Genomic DNA, 16,982 nt, shown 5'->3' on the forward strand with positions numbered 1-16,982 from the left:
CTTGGCAGGAATATGACATTGGTCAAGGGCAAGAAAGTACACTTCAGGCAGGAATCTGACATTAGGCTAGAACGAAGAAGTAATTTCAGGCAGGAATGTAAATATTAGGCTAGAACAAAGAAGTAATTTCAGACAGGAATCTAAACTTTAGTCGAGAACAAGGAAGTAGGCTTCAGACATGAAAATGACTTTGGTATAGGACAGGGAAGTTGGCTCAGATATTTTGGTCATCCTGATAAGCCCTTAGAAACAGTGATCATGGGAGTGATTGCACAATTCTGTTTATTGCCTTGCTTATTCTGACTATTTGTGTTTATTGTCTTGCTTGTTCCTTGACTATTTGCATCTATTGTATTGCTAGACCATCAGCCTAGATCTGACTTTAATACATTCATGTAATTAAAATGGTATAAATGCAAAAAGGAGGAGAGTGGATGAGATAGGGTGTTCTAGTGAGAAGAAATGGGGAAAGGGGATGACATCTGAAATATAAACAAATAAATTTTCCAATAAAAACAAAAAAACCCTAAAAAAACCCCCAAAAAACCAAAAAAGCCTAGAACAATTGTATTAACAAATTTCTCTAACATTCTAAAAAACAAGGAAGAAAGAAAGAAAGAAAGAAAGAAAGAAAGAAAGAAGAGAGAAAGAAAGAAAGAAAGAAAGAAAGAACAATGGGGAAGGGGGAAGGGGGAAGGGGGAAGGGGGAAGGGGGAAGGGGGAAGAAGGGGGAAGAAGGGGGAAGAAGAAGGGGGAAGAAGGGGGAAGAAGGGGGAAGAAGAAGGGGGAAGAAGGGGGAAGAAGGGGGAAGAAGGGGAAAGAAGGGGAAGAAGGGGGGGAAGGGGGAAGAAGGGGGGAAGAAGGGGGAAGAAGGGGGAAGAAGGGGGAAGAAGGGGGACGAAGGGGGAAGAAGGGGGAAGTAGGGGGAAGAAGGAAGGGGAAGAAGGGGGAAGAAGGAAGGGGGAAGAAGGGGGAAGAAGAAGGGGGAAGAAGAAGGGGGAAGAAGAAGGGGGAAGAAGAAGGGGGAAGAAGGGGGAAGAAGGGGGAAGAAGAAGGGGGAAGAAGAAGGGGGAAGAAGAAGGGGGAAGAAGAAGGGGGAAGAAGGGGGAAGAAGAAGGGGGAAGAAGAAGGGGGAAGAAGAAGGGGGAAGAAGGGGGAAGAAGAAGGGGGAAGAAGGGGGAAGAAGGGGGAAGAAGGGGGAAGAAGGGGGAAGAAGGGGGAAGGGGGAAGAAGGGGGAAGGGGAAAGAAGGGGGAAGAAGGGAGAAGAAGGGGGAAGAAGGGGGAAGAAGGGGGAAGAAGGGGGAAGAAGGGGGAAGAAGGGGGAAGGGGGAAGAAGGGGGAAGGGGGAAGAAGGGGGAAGGGGGAAGAAGGGGGAAGGGGGAAGAAGGGGGAAGGGGGAAGGGGGATGGAAGAAGGGGAAAGAACAGACTTCTGAAGTATTTGCACCACTCCAGCCCTTCTGTGATCTCCATAGTTAAGTTACTCAGTTGTCACACTGGGATTGGGTTTACAGTAAGAAACATGTGCTGCCAAACTCACTTTTATATCTTCACCATACTCAGAAGACCCAGTGTCTTAACAGGTTTTTGTCCTTGTTTCATTATTCAAACATACACAACTGCAAAATTAATTTGCTTGAATTAACATTAATAAACATAAAACAACTTAGCATCCTGTCCAACAAATAACATCAGTATTAAATTTTATAAGAGTAAAATCACTAGTATTCATTTAGCAAAGGCTTGCTTTGTGAACTCTGTCTTTTCTCTTTTTTCTTTAAATATGTTTTAACTTATGAATGGGGCCACGCCAGGTGCCTCAGCTGCCATAATTTCATGATCACCTAAACTCTGAGCCTAAACAACACCCTTTCTTTATGCCATTTCTGTCAGTCATTTTGTCATAGCAACAGAGAAGTGACTTGTTGATATGAACAGTATTTGTTTTGATGATGTACCGAATTCCCTAGGATATATTTCCTGACTGCCTGCCTTCCTTTTTTCTTTCTTTCTTCTATCTGTCTGACTGATTGAATAAATGACTGTTGGTCTATCTTTCTTCTGTCTTTGTCTCTCAGTATCCATCTTTCTGTTTGTATCTTTTGTCTCTTTATCTCTCTCTAACCACCCCTCTCCCCAAGGGCAATGTCCTTTATAGGCCTGGCTGACCTCAAACTCACAGAGATTTTCCTGCCTCTGCTTCCCAAGTACTAAGATTAAATACATGTGCATCCACATTCAGGTCTTTCCTTTCTTAAAACGACATGGTTTCATGTATCACAAGCTGCTTTTGAATTCACCTTATAGCCCGGATGGACTAGCCATCCTCTCCCAGCAATTATCCAGGGTCAGTCTCTAGTTTGCCAAGATCACAGGTGTGCACTACCATACTGAAATAGTCTGTTTTTCCTTAAATCTCATAATTCTCAAATATGTCCATGAATCCTAACAGAAATGTGATACTATGTAAACAACCAACATATGGTTTGGATCTCAACAGTATAACCAGAGAGACTATCAAATGTTTCTGACTTTGACATTGATACATGATATTATCATGCACTAAGTTTACATTTGGGAACTGTGTAATTGAGTAACAAAAAAAATCACTGTGTTTTTTTTTTAACACTGTAACTAAATTTACTATTTTGTATTTGGCTACCTCAGTGGCATTGTCTGTGCCTTGAAGGTCCCCATAAACTCTTACTGACATAATGCTGCCGGCTATAGTGATTTCTGCTGTTAGGTTTTGAGTTTCTTAACTTTGAGTAACTCTGTCCTACCACCCAGGCTACAACGGATTGGACCAGCATTGATGTTAGTTCTCAGGACAAAGTTAGTCTAAGAGAGTAATTCTGTAATATAAGATAAGTAGGTAGTTACCTCTCCCATGTGCAGGAGAAAGCCACAGGGTCTAAATACCAGAACACAGGCCAGGGGAGTAATAGTGATGCCCTAGAATTAGACAGCTGCAGAGAAGGGGCCAGTGCATTTCTAGAACTCTACCACCCAGCAAATCTCTTTCTTGTAAATGGGCTAGACCAAAGTAACACAACCAAAAAGGGGTACAACAAATAATCTGTTTGAAGCTTACCACTTTAAAGATAGTGTACAGTTCACTGGAGTTTGCAATTCCGTTTGCAAAGGAAACTCAAAACCACAAAGAAAGTTGAACCAGAAACTAACAACAAACCAAGAGCCTAAAAATCTTATAGAGGTAAACATTCTCTGTCTCAAAATACATGTTTAAGTTCACAAAATCAAATGCTACTCATGTCAACAACAAGCAGCTAGATCATGGTTTTCTTGTGTAATAAGCTCTGCTTTCATTGGGAATAGAAACAACACATTATTTGATACCATGTCACAATTAGCACAATAACATGTTGTCAGGCCATTTTTCCTTTACTTCTTCGTTTCTCCAAACAGAACAGCATTCTGATTCTGAAACAGCATGTATGAGAGATGTTCCCAAGAGATAAGGGACTTTCATGACAAATGTCACTGATAGCATATCCCAAAGTTGGGCCAAGCAGATGTCTTAGCTCCCATGTCAAAAACCTGGGCATGGTGACCTAAAATGAGGTGAACTTGGGAACCCTGTAGAAGAGGGAAGAACAGAGCCAGGGCTCATCAAAAACATCACAAGAAAACCCACAGAACCAACTAAGCAGGGCTGATAGAAGCTTACAGAGACTGGACAGACAATCGGGGAGCCTGCGTGGGTCTGACGTAGGCCCTCTGCATATATGTTGCAGCTTAATGGTTTTGTGGGACTCATAACAATGGAAGCACAGCTGAGCTTGACTCTCTTGCCTGCCTTTGGAGGAAAAGAAGGAAGGGAATCTGCAGTCAGAATGTAATGTATGAGAAAAGAATAAATTAATAAAAATAAATAAATAACCTAAGCCTATTAAAAAGAACCAAAAATACAAAACAAACACACAGACCAAACCAAACCAATAACCTGGGCAGGGTAGCATATGTGTAGTCCCAGTCTTGGAGTCACAGAGTAAAGAGGGTACATGATCTCTTTGGTCAGCTAGCACAGCCAAGTGGGTGATCTCTAGGTTCAGTGAGAGACCCTGCTTCAAAAATAAGGTGCAGAATAATGGAGAAAGATAAAAAAGTCAATGTCTGACCTCCACAATCGCTTCTACACACATACACTTGTGTACACACAATACAAGCATATATACAGAGGGAAAGAGAGAGCAGGGTGGGAGAGCTAGCTCTGGATCTTTCCCCAGGAAAATGAATATACCCTTTCCCAAACTCTGGGACATTAGAACATGATTCTTCTTTGAATAAGCTTTAGAACTAGATGTTTGTTACAGAAAATATTACTTTAAAAAATTCAAACTATATCACGTTTGAAGCCCATAGAGTTACAAACCTAGAATAGACTCTATCAGTTAAGCACTAAATAGACATATTTGTAAACTACAATTTAATGAGCGTCAAACTATTAATAGCGAAATTAGAAAGCAGATCTTGAATATTTACAAAATTATTACCAGAGCATTATTCAATATTTTGACATTCTGATATGAAGACTAGTGATTCATTTTAAGAAGAACTGAGGTCTCTGTGCACAAACCATTTTGTTTGTCTTTTCTACTGTTTTTTTGGAGGCTCTGAAGTAAGCATGAAATCACGTGCAGAGTCTGCCCACGGCATTCATGACATAGGGGCTGCATCTGGCCTTTCTTCTTTATGACCTGATATTCCTCTCTTTGCCACTCTCTTAAAGTTCAATAATTAAAATATATGTTCAGACATTTTAAGTATAAATAAATCATAACTTAGAAAATTAAGTTTTAACATTTTAGGTTGTAGATATTTAGCTAAAAATTATTGTTTTTAAAACTAAATATAATAATAGGAAATTACAATTTTTTTGTCACACAAAAATGAGTAATCTTAACGTCACACTAAAATTTTCAATGATTTTACGTCCACATTTGGACTACCCACTCTGACTACATCATCTTCCCATACAGATGCTGTGGCTTCAACTATATCTGAAGGCTGCATGAGATGGGACCAATCTGTACATGTCATTTAAATTGAGTAATGTGACAAGGGAAGAGGTGTTTGTGAGGCTCTTTTAATACATGCATGTTTCTGTGAGGTGGTGGAACTGGGCAAGCCAATGTGTCAGCATTAGGAGTATCTTCAGGGAACTCGATGCTTCAAAAGCAGGAGAAAGAACAAAACTCCTTTAAGAAAGCATTTAGAGAAAATCGTTCTGTTCTTTTCTTTGCTTCTGATCTGCCAAAACTCTTCTATAAAACTCTTCTTCAACTAGCATGGTGGTATCTATCTGTATTCCCAGTAGCGGTAGGATGGAAGGAGGCAGGAGGTTCACTTTGAGGCCTTCCTTAGATTAGGCAGAGTTGCTCATGTGTTGTTTTTACTCCTAGCACTCAGGAGGCAGAGACAGGTGGGTCTGTGAATTCAAAGCTAGTCTAGCATGCTTAGCAGTGAGTTCAAGGCCAGCCAGGTTTACACAGAGAGACTCAAAGAAACAGTATCTTAACGTGATCCTTGGCTTAGAGCAACATGAATTGCCTGAGATGCCTTTCAAATAATGTGTTTATAATAATAATAAACACAAGAACTTGTTTCTGTAGACTCAAACAGATCTAGGATGACTGTGGTGCCTTTAAAGAAAATAGCCCCCACAGGCTCATAGTGAGTGGTACTTTTAGGAGGTGTGGTCTTGGAGGAAGTGTGTTACTGGGGGTGAGCTCTGGGGTTTCATATACTCAAGCCAGTGCGGCCCTCCCTTCCTGCTGCCTGCAGATACAGATGTAGAACTCTCAGCTACTTCTCCAGCACCATGTCCACCTGCATGCCACCAGGTGTCCCCACCATGATAATAATGGACTAAACCTCTGAACTGTAAGCCAGCCCTAATTAAATGCTGTCCTTTTTGAGAGTGGCCATGATCATGGTATTTTATAGCAGTAGAGAACCTAACTAATAAAATGAATAAAAACATATTAATACATGTAATATGTACAAACTACTCACAGTACTCAACAGAGAATGAACACCATGATCTTTTGAAGAAATGAAGACAAGAATAAATAATGACACCACATGACCTTCACATCCTCTCTTATATAACACCTACTGAAAGAGTGTACTAGGGACAGTGAGGGACTCTATGACCTCAAACCCTCCTCCTCCAACCACTTTCAGTAGATATCTGCTTCACTTAATATGTTCCTAGCTTGGACAATTATAAAATTTACCTAATCTTGTTCTCAAAAAAATGGACCAGAGACTCAAAAAGGTTCCCAACTTCCTAGAATAAAACTGACTCAAGGAGATATTAACAAAGACATCTGAGATAAACAGGCATGGGTCTTTGTGAATCCATTGTGTTCCATATGGGTAGAAGGGCCAATAAAGAGGAGGGAAGAAGAGAGTGAAGAGGCTGGAGGGACACTGTCTGTCATGCTTCCAGAGAGGACTAGTGACTCAGAAGAAAAGGCAGGGCTCTATAGCTGAGTGGGAAGGAATTGGTACAGAGTGAAAAGTTTGTCTGCTTTTCAAGGGACACATTGGAGTAATAAGAGAGACCCTTAGATTGTTTTAGAGCTAGCACCAACCACATGTTCTCAGGCATGTTGTTCTGACCATATGGAAGTAATTAAAATACAAAGCCCTAATGTTTCTTCCAGATTCTGAGTTCTAAGATGTAAGGAGAAGCACAAAGAGGACAATGAGAGTTGCTGGGTCCAAAGAAGTTTCAATAGAAATGGTGAAGTAACTGGGTGTATACATGGACAAAACCAAGTGCATAACTCAGGTGATTCTGTGACCTGATGACAAGGACGATAACCTGATCTGGGTCTTGTACTAAGACATGCAATGCACACTGCTAATGTAATCCTCTAGAAGGAGTTTCTACTGACAACCCAGAAGGCAATTATTCTAAGGAGAAAAGCTTTAGGAAAATGAGGAATGCCACTTCGAGGTATTTGTGGGAGGGTTAGATTCCAGGGGTGAGGTGGGTAAAGAGAAAGGAGAGAGGACCTGTGTTTACCACACAGTCACATACCAGAGGGAATAGCTTCATGCACCATATGCCTTCCAAATGACTCAGGGGATATGCATGCAAGTTAAATGCCTGCTGTGGTCAGAAACCAGAATAGAATTCATAGTTTTGCATGGGTTTGATATATACTGAAATTTTATGCTAGGAATGTATGTAATCTGTAGTTTTTTAAAAAGTATTTTGCTATATGTTCAGAAACTTTTACAAAAGTTTATAGATAATGATGTCACTGCAGTAAACACCATTGTAACATTATGGGTATATGTGTCTGTGTGCCTGAATGCTTGTGTGTGTGTGTATGTGTGTGTGTGTGTGTGTGTTTGTGTGTGTGCTATATGAATTCATGTGCATATGTGTGTCCAAGTGCATGCACATGTGAAGGCCAGAGGTCAAACCTAGGGGTCACCTCCTTACTTCTTGACCTTAATTTTTAAGACAGGGTTTCTTCCTGATTATGGGTCTTGCAAGTTCAAATGAACTTTCTGGCCAGCAAACTCCAAGGACTTGCTGTCTTTGCATCCCTAGCACAGCAGTTACACATGTTCTTTATAACACTCAGCCTTCACATGGGAGTAGGGGTCCAAAATCAGGCACCATGCTTTTAGAGCAGGCATTTGCCCCATTAAAGCATCTCCCCAGCCCAAATTATGGCATTTCTTTTTCTTTTTTCTTTTTTCTTTTCTTTTTTGTTGGGGGTGGGGATTGCTGATTTGGATGGAGACTCTGTTGTGTCATGTCATGTTTTTATGGAAGTTTTTTTTTTATTGGATATTTTCTTTATTTAAGTTTCAAATGTTATCCCCTTTCTCGGTCCCCTGCCACAAAACCCCTATCCCATTCCCCTCCCCTGCTTCTCTGAGGGTGCTCCTCCACTTTCCCACCCACTCCTGCCTCCCCACCCTCGAATTCCCCTACACTAGGGATTCAAGCCTTCAAAGAACCAAAGGCCTCTCTTCCCATTGATGCCTGACAAGGCCATCCTCTGCTACACATGCGGCTGGAGCCATAGGTCCCTCCACGTGTGCTCCTTGGTTGGTGGTTTAGTCCCATGGAACTCTGAGGTATCTAGAGGACAACAGTGTAGCAGATTATGAGCTACTCGGAGAAAAGACTCAGAAGTCTATTTTCTACCAGGTAAAGTTCAAAACCACCACGGTCATACACTAAAGTGAGAGGAAAATTGTTGCCATATTTTAGACAGCTTTTGTGTGTGTGTTGGGGGGGGGCAGTTTTTGCTATACCAACATAACCTGCAGCTTAACTAAAGGCACTCACAAAACAAGCCATCAAGTAAATGTGCACACACACACACACACACACACACACACACACACACACACTACTGGTTACCATTTCAGAAGTTTTTTTTGAAGCTCTGAATCATTTCTTAATACTCAGAGATAAACATTTTATGGTATTCTGAGTTAGTCAGGATATCTCAGGAAAACTAGCTAAGGAGACATCAGAGGGGCTTTTGTTTTGGAGCAGTCACAGGGAACCTCATTTTGTCAGCTAAGATTATAACATACAGGTGGAACAGGGGAACACTGTGCAGTATGAAACATGATTAAATGAGTGGCTTTCCCCCAGTGACCTAGATTCTTTCATAATTCTCATCTCCATTCTCAGGCCTGCAAGCAAGCAATCTTAATGAATGTCAAAGCTTATTTAAGTGTGTCACTATAAATACCAGGGGCAACAATCATTTAGACTCTAAAACTATAATGCTGTTTGCCTTTAAATGAAAAAAATATATCATTAAATACCATTATTCATATTGTATTTCTGTCATTAACTAAAAGGAAGATTTCAAAAGCCAACATTTTTATACGAAATAGATGATACATAAAATGAAAAGACACAGACATTCTTTATAATTAAATACCATGAAAAATATGTGTAAGGAATATGAAATTTTTAATAAGAAAATGGCAACCATAGGCTTACCAGTGAGTCTCATGTTCTGGCCAAAATATTGTGAATTTCCATTTTAATTATATATCTCACTTTAATAAGCAAAAATATATCTAAAGAATCATCTGTCACTTTATGAGAGCTTTATTTCACACAGAATTAAAATGTAAGAATGTGGGGTGGCGTTTGCTCCAGCTTCACTGCTATTCTTTTCCCCAGCTGCAGGAATGTATAGAATTTTAATCTTTTTGACAGGAGTTTTGCACTGCAAATGTGGCAGAGTGATCCCTCAGAGGACCTCCTGGGTCAGGGGTCTCTGAGCAATGCCGTCCTGTGTCTGCCCAGATACTCATGTCACTCCCTGGCTGAGGACTGGAAGTATCTAACTATGCCATGTGCTCTCACTCACAGGACACATACAATAACCTGACTGCGTGCAATCAAGTCATCATCTCATTTTGTTCAAACAATCAAGTTTGGGGATGGCTGCTAAAATCCAAGCTGTTTAAAAATCAGTTATCAGGCCACAATTCATTATCACCATAACTAAAAACTGCTTCCATTTAATTAAATAATAACCATGTTCAGACAAGTAAAGCATTCATCATTTGGGAATTTGAATTATCCATGATATGGTATTCATTGTGTAGTATGAATATAATGTAATTAATATAAACAATATGCATAATTGGGAGGCCAGTGAACTTTTGGAAGATTGTGTATATTTTGAAAGCAGGTTTCAGGCATATAGCACAGAATCAAATAAAAGAATTATAATGAAAAAATATTCATCAAATTTGCATATAAAGAATAAAAAGGATAGCAACTGTGAGTGTCTATAATGGACATTAGAAATAAAAACTAATTTATGTCCTCAGAGGAGTAGAAAAGTCATATCAATAAAACAAATATAAACATCTGTTCACAAAGTAAAATGTAATTTAGCTATTTAGAAATCAGTTCAAGGGAAGCCATTATATCTACATTCATTTTACATTGACACAATTGCTCTGTTAGGCAAAAATACAAGAAAACAAATGGAAAATCTAAATGAAATAAAACTTGCAATTTTTTAATGAGTAATTTTAACAATATGGCTTTTGAAACAAGACCTGAAGAAATATAATACCAACAGACATGCAAACATGGAAGGGGATAAATCTCAGGGGACCCTACCCTTAGGCAAAGAACTACCAGCCTAGGAATGCTGACAGTGTAGGAGAAATAGTCTCTGCCAGAGATGAGGACTTAGTTGCTTATCCAAAACCAAATAGTCAATCCTGAAATCATATGAATGCAACTAACACTAAAAAGGCTGAAGAGCTTGCATTTGTATATTTAGACACACATATATGTTTTGATCCTTCCGAACATTTAGTAAAAGAATTCTATGACACACTTTTAGAGCCAACGGGAACGTCCACATTGTGTTTGTGAGATGACCCCACTTTGCTGCCTAGATGATCCTACTCACTGCTATTGTAGTAAATGCAAGTAGAGGAATGTTCTACAGATGGTGCTTATCTGGTCTGATGCTCATGGGCATTTGGGGAGTTTCAAGTTTTGGCTATGGCACTGGTGTGCATGCTGCAGTGCTGCTTGACTCTTTTCATATTTGTGTAAGCATGAGAAGGCTCAACTGTAGTAAACACTACAGTCAAAGCACTTGCAATGCTCCCCAGGACTCTGACCAGCTTGTGATTTCTGTCCCTTTCTCTGGTACATGTACAATGGATGTGTTTCCACAACATCCATCCACCTGAGTAGGAAGTTGCCCTACACATTGTGATTTCATTTAGGTTTCATTTTTTTAAAAAATGTCAGCATCCAAGGGAAATGGAATTTGAGTAACGTATTACACATAATAGTACAAAATAGCTTTGAATGAATAAACTTAAGTGAAAATGATGTAAAATATAAATACTCATGAGTGGTTCTCAACCACTCAGCCCTGGGAATTTGTCCTCCAGAGTCCATGTGAAGGTGTTTGGAAACCATGTTGAACTGTTAGAGATGTAGGAAGGGGAAGCTATGAATATCTGGCAGGGGGTATGCAACTATGCTGTTAAGTAACCTGTCATACACTGATGAGTGAGTGCAAGCCCACATCAAAGAAATTCCTGGAACAAGATGCCAGTGCTGAGGCTATAAAACTGTAAAGTCAGACAAAAAGACTTATTTATCAATAGGGCTACTTTTCAATTCTTCAAATTATTTTTAAATGAACTAAATGTAACAACAGACATCAAAGTTCTGCAAATACTGTTGGATATGAATCTTCAAGTTCTCTGAAAATCTAGGTCTTGGTGATGTTTCCAGTGATTTTTCTCTTTGAAGATTTTGAAATGTTATGATACAAATACTATATAAATGTAAGCATCAAATACAATATATTATAACTCGTTTTAAGGCTGGTAGCCTAGGTCTGTAGTCCCTGCAGCCTGGGTGGCTGAACCAAGAATACAGAAAGTTTAGGAGGGTTCAAAGCCACCTTACAGGACTTGCTCAGAACTGTCTCAAAGTAAAAAACAATGCAAAAAGAGTATGGTTTGTAGCTCAGAGGTAGAAACCTTGCCTAGCATTCACTGAGACTTAGGTTAATCCCCAGTACAATTGAAAATGGAAAGAGGTCAACATTTTCATCACCAGAAACTATGAAGGACATAAGAAACTATTACAGGCTAATCTTTCTTCTATTAAAACTGTAAAACCCATGAACAAAATATTATCAGATCACATATAGATGTAGACTGTTCTTTATCATTAAGAACTAGAGGTTCATTCAATATCTAAGGAACAACTAGAACTTCTTAATGTTTATATAATAAAGGACAAAACCATCCAAACAGATGCATAAAATATTTATGACTAGATGTGTAAAACTGAATAGGAATAGAATAAAAATTTTATAATACAAAGTTTCTATTAATAGAGTTTGATTTAAGAAAGCATGTCTAGATGTTAATATAGCTCCTTATTGCAGAGACTTAAAGTTGTGGTCAGGGGCCAGTGAAAGCCCCAGCAGGTAAGGCCACTTGAAGCTAAGCCTGACTGTATGATTTCAATCCCCAAGATCCATATTCTGTAAGGAAAATCTCAGTAGCTGCCCTCTGATGTCCGCATGGATACAAAACACACCTGAACTTACAATCATACACATCCACATGTATAAACAGCAAGAATAATAAAAATTTTAAATGTTTGAGTTATTTTAGAAATCAATCCTTCTACTTAACACTGTGTTGAATATAGCAAAAGAAGGAAAGAAAAGTACAGACACAATGAATAAAATTACAATTATCACAGTTACAATAATCTCCTGAGAGAATTTACAACCAAAACATGTGTACTATTAAAGTAAATGGATTTTTAAAAAATCCCTAGAAAACTATAAATGTACAAAAGTTAGTGACTCCAGTAAGAAAATCAAGGAACAACTTAGAGTAACAATAAAGAAACAGCAAATCCATTAGGACAGATGTTATAAGATTCCCAAGACCTATCCCAAGGGAACTATGGAATAACACTGAGAGAAATCAAGAGAAATCTCAATAAATGGAAAGACAATTTACATTCATGGCTTCATAGATGCACTGTGCTTAGGTTTAAATTGTCCTGTTTAAATTCTCTATGTTATAATGGCTTTTCTAACACCAGTGTGTTTGTGTGGAAATTTATAAAATTATTCCAAAGGTTCTGTGAAGACACTAAGGACTACTGCTCAAAGCAAAGTGAACAGAACAGGTGAGCTCTCTCTACCTGACCACAAGCTCCCAATACGGACTTGGCTGCTTTGGTACACAATTGGTGTCTACAAATGGAAACATGAGTATATGGTCAGTTGTGTTTAGACAGGACTGACAGAATGTTCAGATGTGGGAACTGGATACTAATTTTGGGAGGCAGAAGAGAAGGAAGAGGGGGGAAGAAGAGGAGAAAGAGGAGGAAGGGGGGACATGAGAAGGAAGAGGAGGATGAGGGAGGGGAAGAGGAGAAGGAAGAGGAGGAAGAGGAAGATGAAGAGAAGGAGATTCTAGTTTTTCAGACTGTATACTTTAAATAACATGTTTCTGCAGCTACAAAGACAGCTCTGTGGTTAAGAGCCTTGCTTCTCTTACTGAGTTTGGGTTTCATCACCCATATTAGGGGGCTTGTGACTACCTGTAAGTCCAAATGTCAGCAGATCTGATGACCTCTACAGGCAGTCTCACACATGTGGCACATCCCCAAACAGACACACTCACAAATACATAGATAAACAAAAGGAAAACATTTTTTTCTAACATTTTATGCATCAATCTGTACTTTGGCATATGTTAAACATCTAGAGTTCAAAACTGTTTTGGGTGTTAACACAGCTCATTAATATAAGTTGAAGGCTTATAGAACTCACTTGATCATGACTTAAATTTAATAAAATGATATATATTACATATGTTAAAATATTTTCTTTTTCTTTCTTTTTTGGTGGTTGTCATTTGTTTTGTATGTACTCACCATGTAGCCTTGACTGTCTTGGAACTCACTATATACACCAGGATACCCTCAAACTCACGGAGATTTGCCTGCCTCCTGAGTGCTTACATTAAATGTGTGTGCCAGCTCAGCCATCAAGAAAGTACTTTTAACTAAATGAAAACTGTTATACCATATTTTCTAGTTTGGGAAACAAGTCTGTCTAAAGTTGGTGGAGTCATATGATATCTTAGAAGCCCCACTTCCCCGTTTCTTTTTTTTCTTTTATTGGGTAATTTCTTTATTTGCATTTCAAATGTTATCCTCTTTCCAGGTCTCCCCCTCCAGAAACCCTGTCCTGTCCCTCCTCCCCCTGCCTCTATGAGAGTGTGTCCCCACCCATCCACCCACTCCTCCATTCCTGCCCTGGCATTCTCCTACACTGGGGCATAAAACCCCCACAGGACCAAGGTGGGACTCTCCTCCCACTGATGTCCAAAAAAACCATCCTTTGCTACATATGCGGCCAGAGGCATGGGTCCCTCCGTGTGTACTCTTTCTCAAAGAAATATAACTAAACCAGATATCTGAAACAATAACACTAATATCATTGTTATAAACTTACCTTGTTTTCTGTGGTATAAAAGTTTCACAGGTATTTTTAAAATATCCAGAAATTTTAAAAAAAATCTGTATTTTTAAGAATCAAATGTGTTCATATACAAAAGTAAATTATTTGTATACATCTTATAGAAGCATCAACCTTATCAAGTAACCTCAGCATTGGCAATAGTTCATTTGATCCTATTTATTATATGCTTTTAAAAATGGTTTCCCTTCCAGTGGAATTTCTAAATGGATAGAGCATTGTGGGAAGAACTGAACACAGTTGTGGGAAGAATGTGAACACAGAGTACAGAAAGTGCCACACTGGAATCGATCCCAAGAAAAGATTAAAGAAAGTTGGGCATCTCAGTACTGAAAGCATTTCCTTGGTCTTTTGTCAATATACTCTACCTTTCATTCACTTATCTTTTATTTAATACATCCTTTAACAGCAACACACAAGACAGAAACAAAACATTGTCATTAACACACAAGCAATATTTTGTAGAGGCTGGATTCAAAAATGACACAAGGGAAACCTCCTCAGTACCGTTAGACTTTCTGATTTGGCTTATCACCAGAGGCAGCATGCTTCTGTCTCCTAAGTTACCACGCCAGCTTCTGACTCTCCTTCCAGGTGTGTTTTTAATTGCTCTCCATTGAGAGCAAGAAACCACAAGACTAACAGTCTCAACAGTTATCATTAGCAACGTGCAATTATGTTGTGACTACTGAAAATCTAAGAGAAATATCATGCTGTCAGAAAAAAATAATAGAAATTACCCCTCAAAATCATTGCCACTGATGACACAATAAATATACAATTAAAAAAAAAGTTCTTCTCAGACAAAACTAGCACAGCATTCATACACACGCTTATCATGGGAATCGTCACACTCATGAGATGTTTTGCAGATCACCAGCCTTTTAGTAACCCCCATTAGAGATTTCTGTGATATAAAATATATTAGTAAAACTAAAATGCCTCTTTGTGACATCTGAATGAAAACTATCCTCTGAAATGATGTGAAGAATATAGAGCAGCTTTGGGGTGGGTTTACTATAAATAAGAAATCATTCCGAATATCGTTCAAAAAATAATATTGAATACTGATTATATTACCACATATATAGAAAATAAGCACTCATTATTAATACGTTGCTTTTGGGAAAAGGGTGGTTTGTTTAGCAAATGGCCTTGGTGTACTATTATAAAAAGTTAAACCAATATTTGTTACCAAAAATAAAATGTAACATGACAAATCTCACTGATGTGTGGCTTGAAGAACTTTATACTGAGGTACCTCAGGCAAACCGCTGAGTGGTGAGATCTATTTTAAGGAATAACCACTTCGAGGCTTTAGAAGTATGCTGCTGGCATGTGGCAAGTGAAAAAAGAGTCAAAAAGAATCAGCTATATTTTGGTAACCAAATATACAGTCCATGTCCACAACTCCTAGGCCACACCCTCTGACAGGCAGGTTCCTGTGGGCAGGACTCCACTGTAGACATCTGTGCCTGGGAGGGCTTCTCTCAGTTACAGAGAAGCAAGGGGGCAAATGAATGAGAGAGGCCTCCCATTGCCCTTCTATCAACTCCAGTTTGTGGTCGCAGAAGCTGAAGTCTTAGCTGTTTCAGCCAAGTAGCCAGGAGTTCCTTTCATTCTGGAGCCCTAAGTTGTTCACTGAATAGAGGCTCTAATAAGACAGGAAAGTCACACTGAGCAAGGTCAAGGCTATCTCTACCATGGAAAGCCTCCTTCCCAGAACAAAACAAACAAACAAACTAGCACCTTTTGTTCTCAGCACCTCTCAGTACCTTCTCCAAAACAGACCATATAATTGGTCACAAAGCAGGCCTCAACAGATACAAAAATATTGAAATAATCCCTTGCATCCTATCAGATTACCACAGACTAAGGGTGGTCATCAATAATAACAAAAACAATGGAAAGCCCACATACATGTGGAAACTGAACAATGCTCTATTCAATGGTGACTTGGTCAAGGAAGGAATAAAGAAAGAAATTAAAGACTTTTTAGAATTTAATGAAAATGAAGGCTTGTCATACCAAAATGTATGGGACACAATTAGCAGTGCTAAGGGGAAAACTCATAATTCTAAGTGTCTACAAAAAGAAATTGGAGAGAGCATACACTTGCAACTTGACAGCACACCTGAAAGCTCTAGAACAAAAAGAAGCAAATACGCCCAAGAGGAGTAGAAGGTAGGAAATAATCAAACTCAGGGCTGAAATCAACCAAGTAAAAATAAAAAGAACTATATAAAGTACCAACAAAAGCAAAAACTGGTTCTTTGAAAAAAATCAACAAGATAGATAAACCCTTAGCCAGACTAACCAAAGGGCTCAGAGACAGTATCCAAATTAATAAAATTAGAACTGGAAAGGGAGACATAACAACTGAAGAAATTAAAAAAATCATCAGATCCTACTACATAAGCCTATATTCAACAAAACTGAAAAATCTGGATGAAATGGAAAATTTTCTAGACAGGTACTAGGTACCAAAGTTAAATCAGCAGATGAATCATCTAAACAGTCCAATAACCCCTAAAGAAATAGCAGGAGTCATTAAAAGTCTCCCCACAAAAAAAAAAAAAAAAAAAAAAAAAAAAAAAAAAAAAAAAAAAAAAAAAAAAAAAAAGCTTTTTTAGTGCAGAATTCTATCAGACTTTAGTGCAGAATTCTATCAGACCTTCCAGGAGAACCTAATGCCAATTCTCTTTAAACTATTCCACAAAATAGAAACAGCAGGAACACTACCCAATCCGTTCTATGAAGCCACAATTATGCTCATACCTAAACCACACAAAGACCCAACAAAGAAGAGATCTTCAGACCAATCTCCCTTATGAAAAAAGCCCTAATTTAATGGAGCGAGTGTGAAGCACAGCATGTTAAAAGCATAAAGCA

The 16,982-nt window shown here is 38.7% G+C and overlaps 1 protein-coding gene across 1 annotated transcript in view; it reads right to left on the reverse strand.

The window, feature by feature from the left end:
* The window catches only part of Asxl3 (ASXL transcriptional regulator 3), a 111,702-nt gene that overhangs the window by 37,170 nt on the left and 57,550 nt on the right, over window positions 1–16,982 (reverse strand). The gene's annotated exons all lie outside the window — the stretch shown is intronic.

The sequence above is a fragment of the Arvicanthis niloticus genome, chromosome 14 (assembly GCF_011762505.2).
Source record: "Arvicanthis niloticus isolate mArvNil1 chromosome 14, mArvNil1.pat.X, whole genome shotgun sequence".
NCBI lineage: Eukaryota > Metazoa > Chordata > Mammalia > Rodentia > Muridae > Arvicanthis > Arvicanthis niloticus.